This window comes from Ascaphus truei, chromosome 4 (genome assembly GCF_040206685.1).
Source record: "Ascaphus truei isolate aAscTru1 chromosome 4, aAscTru1.hap1, whole genome shotgun sequence".
NCBI lineage: Eukaryota > Metazoa > Chordata > Amphibia > Anura > Ascaphidae > Ascaphus > Ascaphus truei.
The window spans coordinates 400,666,635-400,682,870 of record NC_134486.1 but is presented as its reverse complement, the minus strand read 5'-3'; the positions used below and the strand labels follow the sequence as shown (position 1 = coordinate 400,682,870).

Genomic DNA, 16,236 nt, shown 5'->3' with positions numbered 1-16,236 from the left:
GAGATACATGGAGACACTTAGTAAACGAGAATTAAAGTTCAAGAGGGTTTAGACATAATATCACAGAGTGATAGATGCTATAAGGTCAGACACAATATGTAAGATTTGGGGATTTTTACTAAACTGCGATAGTGTCTACTGGGGAAAGCTTGGGCCCTGAAGGAGGAGCATAAATAACCAACCCCCAGCTGGATAGCCAACTCCCCACCCACACTTGACAGTCGCCGTGCGATAGTGCCCCTGTCAGCACTATTGCAGTTTTATGAATAACCCCCTAAATGTACATTAGAAAAACACAGGATCAAACCACACAGGCCTGTAGGGGGCGATAGAGTATAAGGGGAGACACGCACAGGATCAGACACACACACACACACACACACACACACAAACCTATAAGGGGAGATACAGGATTAAAGATAAACACAGACATACAGACACCGACCCCGGAGACGCCGCGTGGGGAACAGAAACACAGGTTGGAAGAGATGACTGCAGGGTGCTAGGCACAAGCCTGAGGAGGGGGACAGGCAGGCAGACAGTCAGACAGTGCAGCTCTGACGAAAGGTTCGCAGCAGACGTTGGCATGATGCAGGGTGAGGGGCAAGAGGCAGAGAAAGAGTGCAGACACTGATGCAGAGCCGAGCAATGTGGACCGTACAATTTGCAGGCTGAGAAATACCACTGGCACACATTGGTAGGTATCGGATGTAATGCATCACCGTGGGCACGGCCTGCGTGGGAATTGAGGACACGGATGCGATCGGAAAACGAGACAGTCTGCGGACCAAACTCAGACTGAACAGAAGCAGTTTGTATCAGGGGACACCCCCCCCCCCGCCCCCCCGCCTGTCACAGGAGGCCCTGCTGGATGTACAGTATGTGAGAAGGGCACATGCCATGCAGATCTGAACACCTGAGACGCCTTCCTACCAGCACCTGCAGGTGAGTTATACTGAGAGTGCACTGATCATCATGTGTGTCCAAGGGGAAACTGGTACCCAGCACCTTTAACACCTGTTCTGCAGTCATAGCGTAGCCAGATTGTAAGCTCTTTTGATCAGGAGCCTGCGTATCTACTCCACCAGCATATATTAACTATTGTTGTTTGCTGCCTTATGTCATTGATGTATCCCTGCTTCCCCTGCCACAGTGGCCAGCAATGCAGGTTAATAAGTGATGGTGAGGATTAGAAATAATGGTTAAGCAGCCAACTCTGGGGTGCAATTCTCACTGGACATGTCCATGATGCGCCTGGCGACCTCCAAACGACATCTGCCATGTTATTAATGCTACTTAATTAAATCTAACCGTAGGAGGATTTGGAACTCGATTTGGTGGAGAAGCGGCTTTAAATCTATTTACATTTATACTGCTATTTATTACGTTTTATCTATATGCGAAGAGTTCGTGGAGTCGCTTTTAGTGTTAAAGACACAAGAGGCAAATTAATTTGGTTCAGATTCCAGTGCCGGATCTTTGTGACCTTGTGCAAGTTACATTGTATCTCTGTACAGAACAATCTATATCAGGGGTGGGCAAAACTCCAGTCCTCAAGGGCCACCAGCAGGTCCGAGATTGATTAAGCCACCTGTGCTGAAGCAGGGATATCCTGAAAACCTGACCTGTTGGTGGCCCTTGAGGACTGGAGTTGCCCACCCCTGATATAGATTATGTGCGCCTTATAGGAAGGATACTCTGCGTCCAATATATTGCTGGCTCACCACCACCTGTCCGGGTTGAGCCTTCCAGAAATATGTTCATTTTATTTGATGCTCTCTCCTTATTTTCTGCACTCACAATCACGATGGAGGTGCCTAGTAGGGTAATCTGCGGTGTACTTTACAGCGGCAGAAGGACAGAAGGACATGCCAGTGAGAGGGGCATGTTCTTATAGTGCATGGACAGGGAGGTAAAGAGCATTATTTATTAGAGGGGGAGAATAGGGAAGAGACATTTTAAACCCACCTTCAAAATAACATGGCACACTTTACAAGGTTGCCCCGTTATTGCAGAATTTGGTGACTAGATTCTCCAGGGTGTGACTGTATTTGCATAGTTGATTTTCAAACGCACCTTGTCCCGCTGCCCTCTAATTTACATTAATACCAGCAATTCCCCATTTTAGGGGGTTTTCGATGTGGTGTTTTGGAGAAGGTTAGAATTTAGGGTGTATGACGTTGGGGAGCGGCAGTATTTTTTATTTTTTGGGGGCGTCTCCTTTCTTTAACTATAAGATGCTTCAGCGGAGTCACATTCCGCCTCAGCTCGCCTTGCAGCGGCCTTTTCTCTTTTAACATTATTTTGCAATGTGTTGCAGGCTCTCCGGCGTCGGAGGGGTTAATGTGGATGGGGTAGACGCTGTCGTTTCACTTTTTAAGACGGTTTGCAGCGCTCGGCCGCTCGGAACTGCAGCTGAATGTCAGACCACCGCTCACCGCTGTGACCAATGTTTCTATTACTTGCTATGCCAGAGAATCATTAATTCCCTAATCACAAACAGAAGCAGCATGTAAATAAATACCACGTGAGTTCTGCATCATAAAAATAAATCAGGAAAAATTCAATTAAGAAGAATGCAGGCAAAAATTTGGGGGGAAGGCATCAGCAACGTTGTTTGTTTTTTTTATTAATATTATTTTATTACTACAGTATGTTAGGGATTGCCCCTTCAATGTATAAGTCTCTGCATGTGTACAGTACTGTAATGTGCTTGTCAGCAGGAAGAAGTTGTGCATATGTGTACAGTACTGTAATGTGCTTGTCAGCAGGGAGAAGTTGTGCATATGTGTACAGTACAGTACTGTGCGTATCTGCAGGAAGAAGTTGTGCATATGTGTACAGTACTGTGCTTATCAGCAGGAAGAAGTTGTGCATATGTGTACAGTACTGTAATGTGCTTATCAGCAGGAAGAAGTTGTGCATATCTGTGCAGTACAGTACTGTGTTTATCAGCAGGAAGTTGGGCATATGTGTACAGTACTGTGCTTATCAGCAGGAAGAAGTTGTGCATATGTGTACAGTACTGTGCTTATCAGCAGGAAGAAGTTGTGCATATGTGTACAGTACTGTGCTTATCAGCAGGAAGAAGTTGTGCATATGTGTACAGTAATGTGCTTATCAGCAGGAAGACGTTGTGCATATGTGTACAGTACTGTGCTTGACAGTATATAGGAGCTGCACATGTTTACAGTACTGTGCTTGACAGTATATAGGAGCTGCACATTTTTACAGTAGCTTAATTGTACTTAAGCAGTGCATGTACATACGAGTAGCATGTAGGTCAGTATATGGGATGTGTATACAGTAACATGTTTGGGTACTTGCACAGGCATCTTTGTGAGTATGCTTGTTTATCAGTATGTAGGTGCTGAAAGTATTTGCTCAGCGCATGTTTGTATGAATGTGCTGTCTGCTGTGCAAATATGTGCACTAGCTGTGCATCCCCTCTTTCTTCAAGTCCCAGACTGATACCTGATGATGAGATGGGGGCCCGAGTCCTTTATCTCTATGTGGTATGCCACACGTGGCTTGCATTCAGACAACAGGAAGCAAACACAATGCGGGTTTGATATAACGGATTTTATAGATACGTTAAGATAGATACTAGAGAACCTTGACAAAGGATCACCACAGTCATATAACAGCACATCAACATAACACTACACTTACACGCTGCGCAGGTGTATGTCGCTGTCAGTGAGGATACGGCCACCCAATCCTGGGTATCTAGGCCTATGTGATGGTGCCGTGACACAGTTGGAGCTCTTTAATGCAACAAAGTTTAGCAGACCTGTACTTCACAAAATACTTTGGTACCACTTTAACTGCAACCATTGGGGGTCCCCTCCGACACGAGCGCTACTCCGAGCGGCTTCCCGGCGTTGATCTGGTGGACCTCCCTGCACACGGTACTGCTCTCCCTCCGGTCAATGTCCGCTCTCTCTTTGCGGGATACAGACTGGCCCCGGGGTCACTCTCGATCGAGCCTGAACTCATACAGGCTCGTCGTGCAGATCTGCTGTAGCAGCTATCCCCTTGGCCCCCCTGTGACGGTCGTGAGGATTTGGCCCGGGATTAAAGGGGTTACACCCCAATTGGCCACCCTCTAATCTCACCTGGGAAGTAAGGGGTTAACTGGACTGAGGTCCAGAAATGTGATTTAACCCTTGTTCTAACATGAAAATGTATATTCCCCTGTTCCCATGTTTTATTGTTATGCCAGTGTCTGCACCACACACACTGGGGCTTAAGGGGTTAATAAGCTACAGTTTAAGAAAATACAACTGTATTGTGTCTTTTCAGAAAATCTGGACTTCAAAAGGCTTGATTGAAGTTGAATGTGAAAAGCAGAAGGGGTTTTAGTGTACAGTATGTTAATACCTGTTTGCAGGAAGCTAGAGTGGGTTGTGAACGTTATAACTCACACTTACAAACGCCTCTGCTTCAAGAGGTCTGGGGCATTGAGTGTGTAATCTAAAACCAGATGACAAATGTCCCCTACCCAGGGGTCCCTGCTTCAAAGGATTTATTGATGGGGGCAAGGGGTGCGGCTACCCAAGGAGAAAATCAGAATGGGTGACCTTATTAAATATAAGAATATTATGAGATGTCCTTGGCTGAACGTGCTAAGAGTTACATAGGTGTATTCGTGGGACTTAGCCCCAACTAATGATTCTAAACAATTGATATCTAACAGATACTAAGAGCCAGATATTAATATCTCTCTTAATTTTAGTACTACATGGTAATATTTAGTCTCATTGGGAGCGCCAGGTGTGATGGAATGTATTAATATGTCTCGCGGGCCAGTAAGTACTACTGAACTGAAGTTATGAAGTTATTTACAGGGTATATGGGATTTTGAGTCTGTTGTGAAAACGGCAAACTCCCTCTGTTATGATAATGAGCAGGAAGGACATCTTGCTAGAATTTACATAGCCTGGTGATCAAAGGCTAAATTGCCTAATTGTTTATGCTTGGCCCAGGGACCAAAGGAACTGAATTTTTAAGTGTGAAACTTCACACTAAAACACTGGAAGTCAAACAACTTCAAAGACTTTCGCTAGCCTTTTCGGCACCTAGGGTTAAGAGATGAGTTTGACATGGTATTTAAGTCAGAGTCACCCCTTACTAAAAGGTCTTTTCGTGTCTTGGGATGATGAAGATTTGCTGTATGAACTGCCAGTCCAGATGTGACTGTTTCATCATTTCCATCTTTAAGTAAGTGTCTATATTTTGCCTGTTATTTGTATATCTCGTGTGTTCACCTTTATCAAGGAATAAATTATATTTTATCATATCTAAGTCTCGTCCCAGTTCAACCCAGTTATATATATTTTTGTGTATTATTAATAGCCGGTCACAAAGCTCCCGTCACACCCCCCTCTCCAGAATCTAATCTCATTGGTTAATTCCCTGTCCGTCACAAGTCACATCCTCCTGCCCCAGAAGTAGCTCGCTGCTGCAGCACAGCAAGCTGGGAGTTGTAGTTACCTATTGCAGCCAAGGGGGTTACAGCCAGGGTTGCCACCTACTACTGAAGGCCAACCCAAAGAACAGGCTTTTAAAATAATTCCCTCACTTGGTGCGGAGTGCAGCGGCGGCGTCTCCCGGCGTCCTCCTGCAACTCCCCCTCCAACTACAGTGAACATGGCTGCACGGCGTCAAATGGCGCCATGTTGCCATGATAACGTCACATGTCCGTGCATTTGTTTATGAATGCATGTATGTATATAGGAACAGTGTACAGTATGTATGTACAGTAGTGTGCTTGCATGTATAAGGAGTGTACTGTATGTTTGTTCGTACAGTAGCGTGCGTCTCTGAGGTTGTGTGTGAGTTTAAAGTACCTTGTTTTAACAGAATGCCGGCGCTGTGCATGTGTGTACAGTATGTGTGTACAGTATGTGTGTACAGTATGTGTGTACAGTATGTGTGTATAGTATGTGAGTACAGTATGTGAGTACAGTACGTGTGTACAGTATGTGTGTATAGTATGTGTGTACAGTATGTGTGTACAGTATGTGTGTACAGTATGTGAGTACAGTATGTGAGTACAGTATGTGTGTACAGTATGTGTGTACAGTATGTGAGTACAGTATGTGAGTACAGTATGTGTGTACAGTATGTGTGTATAGTATGTGTGTACAGTATGTGTGTACAGTATGTGTGTACAGTATATGAGTACAGTATGTGAGTATAGTATGTGTGTACAGTATGTGAGTACAGTATGTGAGTACAGTATGTGTGTACAGTATGTGAGTACAGTATGTGTGTATAGTATGTGTGTACGGTATGTGTGTACAGTATGTGAGTACAGTATGTGTGTACAGTATGTGTGTACAGTATGTGTGTACAGTACGTGTGTTTGAACTGTGAAATTGTGTACCAGTCTCTTCATTCTCTGCTAAAACAATATGCCTACAATAAGCAAATAAAAGGGAATAAAGATTAATATCGTGAAGTAATTGTATCTATCTGGTGACCTTTCTGTCATGGAGTCGTGTCGTGTATACTACGTTAGCCCTAAACGTGTGTTTCATTTCTACATGACTAGAATTACTAATATATGACATGTGGTATTAATAATGATCAGTGCAAAATGTAGGGGTTGTAGTGGCCTTTGTCTTTCTGGAACTTTTCTGCGTGACTATTTGAAGGGGGTGGGAGATGGGACAGGCCTCAGGAAAGCTCCCGTTTCTCCCCCTGTGGGACAGTTTTCCCTCCTGCCATGAAGCTGCACATGCTATTCTCGTGCACTACAACAGGAGTGGCCAACTCCAGCTCTCAAGGACCACCAACAGGTCAGGTTTTAAGGATATCCCTGCTTCAGCACAGGTGGCTCAGCCTTCGACTCGGTTTGAGCCACCTGTGCTGAAGCGGGGATATCCTCAAAACCTGACCTGTTGGTGGCCCTTGAGGGCTGGAGTTGGCCAAGCCTGCACTACATGGACCCTTATGTAATATCACATAAACAAAAGGGATCTCGCTCAGCTGGGATAGGGACAGTAGGGGGGATAAGGGGAGAACTGACAATACAAACCACAGCAGTGTCCAGTATATAGCCTCTCTAAAGCAAGATCAATATTAGTACAGTACGTAGCAGTCTTTCATATCCAATATAGAGAAGATACTTCTATCTACACTGAGTGGGGGTATATAATTAAGATGGCTGTCCTGATAGTCCTATATATGATTTTCACATACATTTTTTAACATGTATTTTTTCAGTACAAAATAAAAGGTAGATTTTATACAGTATAGGATAGAGAGCCCTAGTTACTGTATAATGGCCTTCTCTTCCTGTGTGGGTTGTATCTTGATATAATATACTGTGCTATGCAGCTTATCCGGCAGGGACCTCTAGCCGCCGGCCGCTTCGCCGCCAAGGTAAGTCCCTAACCCTATCCTAAAAAACCCTAATCTTACCCTCTACCCTAAAAACCTAACTCCTTACCCTAAAAGTCCTTACCCACACCCCTCACCCCTTACCCTACCCCCTTACCCTAACCCTAAAACCCTTACCCCTTACCCTAAAAGTCATTAGCCTAACCCCTCACCCCTTACCCTAAAACCCTTTACCCAATCCCCTACCCTAAAATCCTTACCCTAAAAGTCCTTACGCTAACCCCTTTACCCTAATCCCTTACCCTAAAAACCTACTGTACCACCGTACCCTAAAAGTCCTTACCCTAACCACTCACAATAAAACCCTTTACCCTAACCCCCTACCCTAAAAACCTACCCCCTTACCCTAATACCCCCTATTCCTAACTCCCTGTCCTAGCCGCTAAATTAACCCTTAAATGAACTTACTTTGGCAAAGCAGCCGAGTGTCCAGCGGCGGAACGGCTGCCGCGGAGGGTACCTCTGTGTCCGAACGCTGGCGGGAGACTTGGTCGCGGCGACACGGCCGTCACCAAATGTTCCCATTCCGGGGTGCTCAGTGTCGCCTCTGACAGGGAAAAGCAGCTTGACAGCTTAATGAAGAGGCGCGCGCTCCAGGTAGTGAATGCAAGGGGATGTCTGCGGCATGAGGACCTGTTCTTGGAAACATTGCATTGTGACAATAGCTTAATGGTTAAGTTTGCCAGGTGGGGGACAAAATCAGATTTGAAAACCATGCTTTTTTAACTCATCCTATGCAGTGGCTGCGGTGTGGCCACGGGGAACCACTACTTTTACATTTTCACACCCACAACACTTTTTTTTAGAGTCTTACCATTCCATTCTCTGTGTAAGGAAATATGGATTTGCTGCAGGAAGTGTACTCATGTTAATGCAGTTATATTGTGTAAATAAGTGTGTTATATTGGTACATGTGTGCCAACGAGTATTCTAAAACTTGCCTTAAACTTGCCTTGGAAAATCTGGGGCAATCACCAACAAGATCCAGGTACATGCTGGGTACATGCTGGGTACATCCTGGGTACATGTTGGGTACATGCTGGGTACATGCTGGGTACATGCTGCAAACATTTCAGTGACATTTCTGCAGAGATTAATAGCCCACCGGATTAATACAGCAGGGGTCCCTGGCCGTCCCATTCAGTTTGAATGAGACTGCCAGGGACCCCTGCTGTTAATCCGATGGGCCATTAGTCTGTCTGCAGAAATGTCACTGAAATGTTGCAACATGTACCCAGCATGTACCCAACATGTACCCAGCATGTACACAGCATGTACACAGCATGTACCTGGGTCTTGTTGGTGATTGCCCCAGATTTGTTTTAGAATACTCGTCGGCACTACAGTATGTGTTACGCTGTTCCCAAGCGAGGGCGTTGGTCTTTTCACCAGGGGGAGAATGTGACCCGATCCCCCCTGGGTCCCCCTTCATCCCTTTACCTACCGCTGTGGCAGCGTCCGGCAGCAGAGGATGGGGACAGTGCGGGGAGGGCTGCGGGCAGTTGGAGCGGCTATTGGATCGCCGGAGGCTCCCGGCGGCTCCCTTAGCAGGACGCCGTCATCTTGAGCGTGGTCGCGCATGCCCAACACTTCGCGCATGTGCAGAAAGGTAGTGGAGTTGCGGCAGCCATATTGGTGCTCCTCGTGCATGCACTGTGCGAGCACAGGCGGCAGCCATTAGTGTAATAACTCCGCAGGGGAACTACAGCCCCCAGAAGGCCATATGGGTGCAGGATCAGGTGGCAATAGCACGGACAGATTCTCCTGCTTCCCAAGATTGATACATTGCTGGCGCTGCGAGCCACACCAGTCAGAGCTGGGACAAGGAAGGGGTAGGTTGTGTGTGCAGGTGTCTGTGGCACCTGCACTAGGCCAGATACCCCCTGTTAGGCCCCGACTCCCCTTTCAGCTTGTGGTTGCTACAGGGACAGGCCCAGTAAATAGGGACACTGCCCCTGTAGCACCAGTGATTGGGACCAAGCCAGGATGCGGCTGCATCCTGGCCTCAGGTGGACTGGGTCCAGACACCTGCTACTGCAGAGACTATTAAAGGTGGTACAATCCACACGGGACTCAACCACCGTAGAGGCGGAGGCGTCGCGGTTCGCCACTCTGGATCCGTGGATCCCATCCTACAGCTGCAGCGCGCCCGGGTGTGGAACCACCCGGCAGGTACCGCAACACAACAAGTGCACCAATGTACACCTCAGTTCTAGTGGGCAGCGCTGACCTACACATTTGGGGTGGGTTGCAACTCGTGAACACTGGGGTGGTTGGGTGCCCAAGGGCCTCTTAGGTGTGGGGACTATATCATTGGGGTGTGGACATGGTGTTGAAGGCATGGTGTGGGGTTGCGGCCCTGCGCAACCTGAGTGGTTCTATATTAACATTAGTTATATGTGTACAGTAAACCGGTTATATTATACAAGTGTGTATTAGTTATTGTCCTGCCCAGGGTTATCCCACACTGTGAGGATCCCGCGCAGGTGGAGGCACTGTCGACCAACGGATCAGGTACACCCCAGGCTCCCAGCAGCGGAGGCTCAGACTTCCTCTGAGCCACAGGTGAAGCAGCACATACACACTAGCCACCATATCTCCCTGGGGTGGGGGAAAGTGCGCTACAGTAGCATAAATCTTGCTGGCATCTTTCTAAAATACAGCTTTGCCCCAAGGTTTTACCCCTTGAGTGCCAGAAGGTTTCCGGCCCAGCCGTTACCATATACGAGCGCATGTTCTAGCGAAACCCCTTGCTCCCTGACTAATGTCCTGCATCTTATCAAGAAACGTAATTAACAAGCATACTGCCTCCTAACCTCTGACCTCCTTTCCCAAACTTCCAATTATGAGGTTCAACACTGACCGTGTCTCCCCCCCGTGCTACACTACTCCTGCCATACTCAAGGTGCAACAATTAAACTAAGCAATGCCCAACCCTCTCTCTCCAAATCACACCCCAGAAAACCATAAAAAGCAGGGCGGGTGGGAACTTCACTACAGATGGATCTTTGTAGAAAGAGGGAGGTTAGATCCATTTCCCCCTCCTTAAATATACAGAACACCTACAAGCTCATATTGAACCCCCAAAATAACCACAACATATATATATGTTATGCCCCTCCTTAAATACCCTCAATCCTGATCTCACAGCTCCTTAGGGGCGGGAGCCCTTGGCATTAGCATGCCTCCCCTCCCCCTACATGTCCAGGCTTCTTGACTTACCCACACCTCAAGCCAGTCTCCTCCCCTGAGTCCCAAAGAACCACACTACAAAATTTCTTGGGAGGATAAGCCAGTCACAGCTTTATTATAACAACAACATACTAAATCACAATTAACCATATTAGGGACCCAGCCACATGTCCCTGTTATCATTAACCAAGGTCTTGAGGGATACCCTTAACTCGTGCCCACATCAGCACATCGCCTGCTACGTGGTACAAAACACACTATACAGAAGGACACCATTCCATCTGCCTGAGCCAGGAATGGCACGGCCTTTACCAAACTTCCAACTACGAGGTCCAACACCTCACCACATGGAGCCAATACTGACAGAGTCCCCCCCCCCCTGTATTACTCCCACCACCAGCAAGGAACTGACCTTACAGGTCTTTAAGTGCAATAAAAACTGTGAAATGTCCCTCTGCCTATTCCGCATCTAGTCCATTGTTTGGACCAGTGCCACATCATTTCCCCTAAATGCAATAGCACTATATCAGGTGGGGCCCTCGTCCATCGACTGCGCAGCATCTCCAGTAGCAACTTGTCCCACCTCATACCCCTAATACCAAACCATAAAGTCCTGACTAAATCCCTCCTCAGCCCCAGCTGTCCCGTCCCCCCTGGCCTTTAAACTGAGTCACAACACAGCCATACTTCCAAAGGGGGAGGGGGAACCTAGGCAAATCACAGATAACCTAAATCAACTACCCAACATTCTTAATCTACACATGGCCTATCATAACCTCTTAAACGCTCTGATGACCACCTGCCCAATTCCCTAATTGATGCCTCCCCCAGTCCCAACCTGGCAGCTTCTGATGCCGTCCCGATCTTGCAAGCATGGAAAACAATTCTCAAATCCCCAAGCCCCCCACCCCTTCTTCTGCACATCTCTGCAAAACCCTTACCAATTGAAAATGGGACAAAGGAGAACCGTCCTCATTCAACAAAAGGAAAGAGGCCCCACCCATGGCCTACACTATATGGAGGATGAGATAACGGGCCCGCCATCCTACCTGTCCTTGTTTCTTTTTCCAATTTTCCCTTGCTACTTCCCTGTGCCTCTCCAGCGGTTTCAAGGCCAACACAGGGGGACACTCGACTTCCCTAAAGGAGAGTCCAGAAACCACTTTTGAAGCTTACCTGCAGCCCCGGCGCTATCTCATCGACATTCTCGCTTCTCGCCCCAGTTTGTCCACTTGCTCCTTTCCTACATCCATCCTTGCACTTTTTAAAGCATTTTAATGTGGGGTGGCTACCCCTACAGCCGCTGTGCTCATGCCTAAAGTGACATCCCCCACCCCACTCACACTGTCCCTCGTTAAATTGCCAACATATACCCTTCCTAGCCCCAGTCGACTGCCGAGAACTGCCAGGCCCTGCCTGAAAGGGGGCCGGCTTCTGTGGTATCATACGCCACCTCCACAGGTCCATAACTTTCACTTCCCACCTCAAATGTTTGCCGCCATTTTTTGCCTACAATCCCGATCATACTACCACCATCCCTCATATATTCGCCAAAAACATGAATGCCTGCAACCAGTCGCCGACCAACTTGGGAGCGTGCCTCGGTTCTTTTTTCGCCGACCTCCTTCTTAACATCCTTCCTCTCTAACGTCGCTCTTTATAGTCCAACAAGAATGTCAGCAAATCCTCATATTCCCCCTTCAAAACCTGCTATTTAACTGCCTCCGCCACATGCATGGCGAGCCCAACATAGATAAGTGTCCCTAAAACTAGCACCCTCAACAGCTCTCTCACCCTACTTCTTCTTTCCCTCTGCGACTGTCTTTCCGCTCCCAGGGGCCCCTCCCGTCCCTACCACTGGACCTGCACCCTTGGACCTGCCAGCCACTGGGCCCTCACCCACTCTCATGATGCATGGTTACCCCCTCCTATTAGCCCAGCCACCAGCAAGGCCACTTGCCCCCAGGTCAATGCGTCTGTCCCTAGGTGGGAGACAGAGAGTCTCCTGAGCTGAACCCCAATAATTTCCACTCCGGGGACCCCCAGCTCCCCAAGATACATCCCTCCGCAAGAGATAACCTCACGGCTTCCTATTAGCCTGCCGGACGCGGGACATTAATGAAGCTGTCGTTTGGATAGCCCCACATAGTCCAGTCGGAGATGCTACCGGCACCCACTACAGAGGTAAGTATCTTCGGAAGCAGCTGAAATTAACGCGGTTCAGCTCCGGAGACCCACTGCTTCAATCCTATTTTTTTTTTATATAGATAAATAAATCTAGCAATGTACGATAATTTAGCAAATTTGCATGTCAAGTGAAATTGCGATGCTCATTGGCTGAATGCCTTGCAAAGCGCTTTCAAGCTCTCACTAAGCCACAATTTGTTCCGCGGCGGGAAAGAGGCAAATCTCTCTGGAAGGCATGGCCTACAAGTGTATTTCTGTTGTACAGCAGGGCCCCGCTCATACAGCGGGTCCGTTCCAGGCCGCCACTGTGAAGCGGAGATCGCCATAAAGCGGGACACTACTGTACCGTATTGTACCTTTTGAAAACAAAGATGCAGAGCTGTAAATCGACTGTTTCTCTGACAAATGGCATCTGACAAGGAGTTGCGCACGCGCTAAAACTGATGAGCGCCTCATGCCGAAAAAACGGAACAAGCGCCGAACCTAATGAATATGGGTATACATTGGGAAACGCTGTATGAGCGGAACGCTGTAAAGCGGGGCCCTGCTGTATTATAATACTTTTTCTCTTAGTCAAGTACACACCGGCCCTCACTCATGACTAAGGCAGTGTAAGGACACAGTGAGCTCTGTGAATGTCACATTGTGTCACCGTGGACCTGTTTCATGTCTTTACATCACCATATGCAACCCCCTGGTATTTGCTTGATCTCCATTATTTTCATTCTATACTGTATCTCGCACAAAAGAAAGGATCAGTGCTAAGAACAGAGATAATTCAATACATTCCCAACAGGGTAGGATTAAATTGTTTCTCTTTACCTTTTTGGATATTATTTTCATGATGGATCTTTGTTATGAACCTCAGTAGTCAGATAAAACATATCGTTATAGATTTAAATCGCTTCTGAGGTTAAGATAAGAGTTCTATAAAAGATGCTATCCTGCCCATTTTGAATAATCATTGTTTAATTTTTTTTTTGTGTGCAAAATTCAAGCGGGAGGAGACGTTTTTAGTACTGCTCAGGGTACCATCAATAGCATTAATGATCCTTCTGAAGGCGGTGCTCCCAAATACTGTATTATGCAATATCCAAAGGAAAAAAAATAGTATTTGTCTGGAGCAGCATTGTAGTTTATCAAAGAAAAAAGTCTCCTTCTTGTGCAGCTTTTTGCCCCAGAATTGCCTTTATACATCTTCCCCATATTGTATGTCACCAGATATCGCTACTATATTATCACCCAAACAATGCCTATAAATATAATGTGTGTGTACATAGGTGTAAAATATGTTTTTAAAATATGGACCTGTATCTAAAAATCAGCCTTCTTCATGGGTTTTCTGGTAGAGATAGAAGCTCCACAGACAGTAGGAGAGAGCACCACTTTGGGCACTATTGGTGATCCAAGGACCAAGGCTTGAGAATAGTGTTGAAAGGTGGCTTTTCCAAAGATACTGGACACAACGGTGAAAGGTTTGACGCGCTCAAGGTACGCACAGCTCACTGCTCCATGCTGTTTCCTCCTTTCCTTGGTCCCACCCCAAGGCTCCTGACACCACCTCCTGATTGGCTGCTGCTGGGTAATGCAGCCAATAAGGATGGAGGAAACTGTCCAGCCCACTAGCAACAGCCCTGCTCTATCCCTGCTCAGGGAAATCCCGTGGCTCCCCAAGCCGATCAGGTAACTATGTCCAGAGAGGTAGTACCGGTATACACATACACACCCAGAGAGGTAATACCGGTATACACATACACGTCCAGAGAGGTAATACCTGTATACACATACACGTCCAGAGAGGTAATACCTGTATACACATACACGACCAGAGAGGTAATACCGGACACATACATGTCCAGTATTACCCTTCATTTTTTACTGGACAGTGTCCAAATTCAGGATAGTCCAGTTCAATACTGGACACCTGCCAGCCGTACTTGAGAACCCTTATCTAGTAATAATCACACTGTTTACAGTGAGTGAATCTGGTTTAAGACCCCATACCTGCTCCATGTAACACAGGGCAAATCACTTGTATCCATCTGTTTAGCCCCAGGCACCAAAAAGTTGTTTACTAAAGATTTTATTATCTCTATACAGTAAATCGTATTATTATTAATTGATCTTTAAATGTATTAATAAAATCCCCTGCCACTTATTTATTTTACTGTTATGATTTATATAAACACATTTGAAAGTTTGAAGTGATAGATAACTTTTTAAGAAATGTCTCTTATTTGCTTGTTTTAACAAATTTAATTGTACTGATTATGAAAACGACGTCCAAATGGGCATATCTCAAATAAGAGGAAAGCAGTAAAATACAAAGTTACTGTATGTGCCTGTCAGCCAACCTAAAACCCGAAACAACACAGAGTTTTTCCACAACCCACTTCAGGATCCACAGTATTTCCGTTTCTGTACACAGGCACACACTAATATGAAGCAGACCAATGACGTTTGGGTCAACAGTGGCCCATCATCTGCTTTCATTTACAATGCTATATCACTTTTGAGGTATTTTAAGATGTAATAGGGTGGATTCATGACTATGCTGTAGTAGATGCAGACACGTAGGCAACCTTTTATTACAGAACAAATATACATATAAAAGTCCCCGCATCCTGTCCCCGTGCAGTCTCTCTCCAGGGTTGAGCGCTCAAGCCCAGATCCACAGAGAGACCGGGGGGGCGGTTATCAAAATCCTTAACGTCCCTTATATGAAAGAAGAGATCAGTATATAAAATACAGATGCTGCAAGCCGGTGGAAATCTGCGGTGGAAGCGTATGGTCATATGTTTCTATAGTATTTATTTAACACTACTTTTCAGTTGACATGTAGTACGTGAGCAGTAGATCCAATTAGCTGAAGGTCCCGAGGATGAAATAGTGCAGGAGTGCAGCAGAGCTGTCCCTTACTCTCACACACTGGCAGGAATACAGTATTTAGAGTTAACAAACACACAAGTACCCAGTAAGCTCATATTTAAGCCCCAAAAATTACCACAAAATATATATATGCATATAAATGCCAGAAATGGAGTGCTACTGGGCATGGCAATATTTACTAGTATTTAGAGTTAGTCTGTGTTATGAGTCAATAGAAAGCCTTGGTATGTGTCTTTTTCTAGTATAGTTTATGGGGAATTAAAAGGTGCTATTATCACCAGAAGAGCAACCTCTGTGCACGCCTTTCGTCTGCCCCACAGGCTATCATGGAAAAGCAATCGGTAAAGCCTGTGGAGAAATGTGATGCTTGACGACAGGCTGATTTTTGTCAATGAACGTGGTTGGTACACTTTTCCAAAGTCACTGCCTAAAACAATCACAGGCTATAACGGAGAATATGTGACGACAAAGAAACACGCGCGAATACCGAATAAATTAATCAGGGGATTCGCCTTGTGACAGTGAATATAAAACACGAACACACAATAGAATACATGT

At 46.2% G+C, this 16,236-nt stretch overlaps 1 protein-coding gene across 1 annotated transcript in view; it reads left to right on the top strand.

The window, feature by feature from the left end:
• Positions 1 to 414: 414 nt before the first annotated feature.
• Positions 415 to 16,236, top strand: part of NCOA1 (nuclear receptor coactivator 1) — a 446,052-nt gene continuing 430,230 nt past the window's right edge. The window contains exon 1 of the mRNA XM_075598641.1: positions 415 to 945. The gene's annotated coding sequence lies outside the window, so the exon portion shown is untranslated. The remainder of the gene's footprint in view (positions 946 to 16,236) is intronic.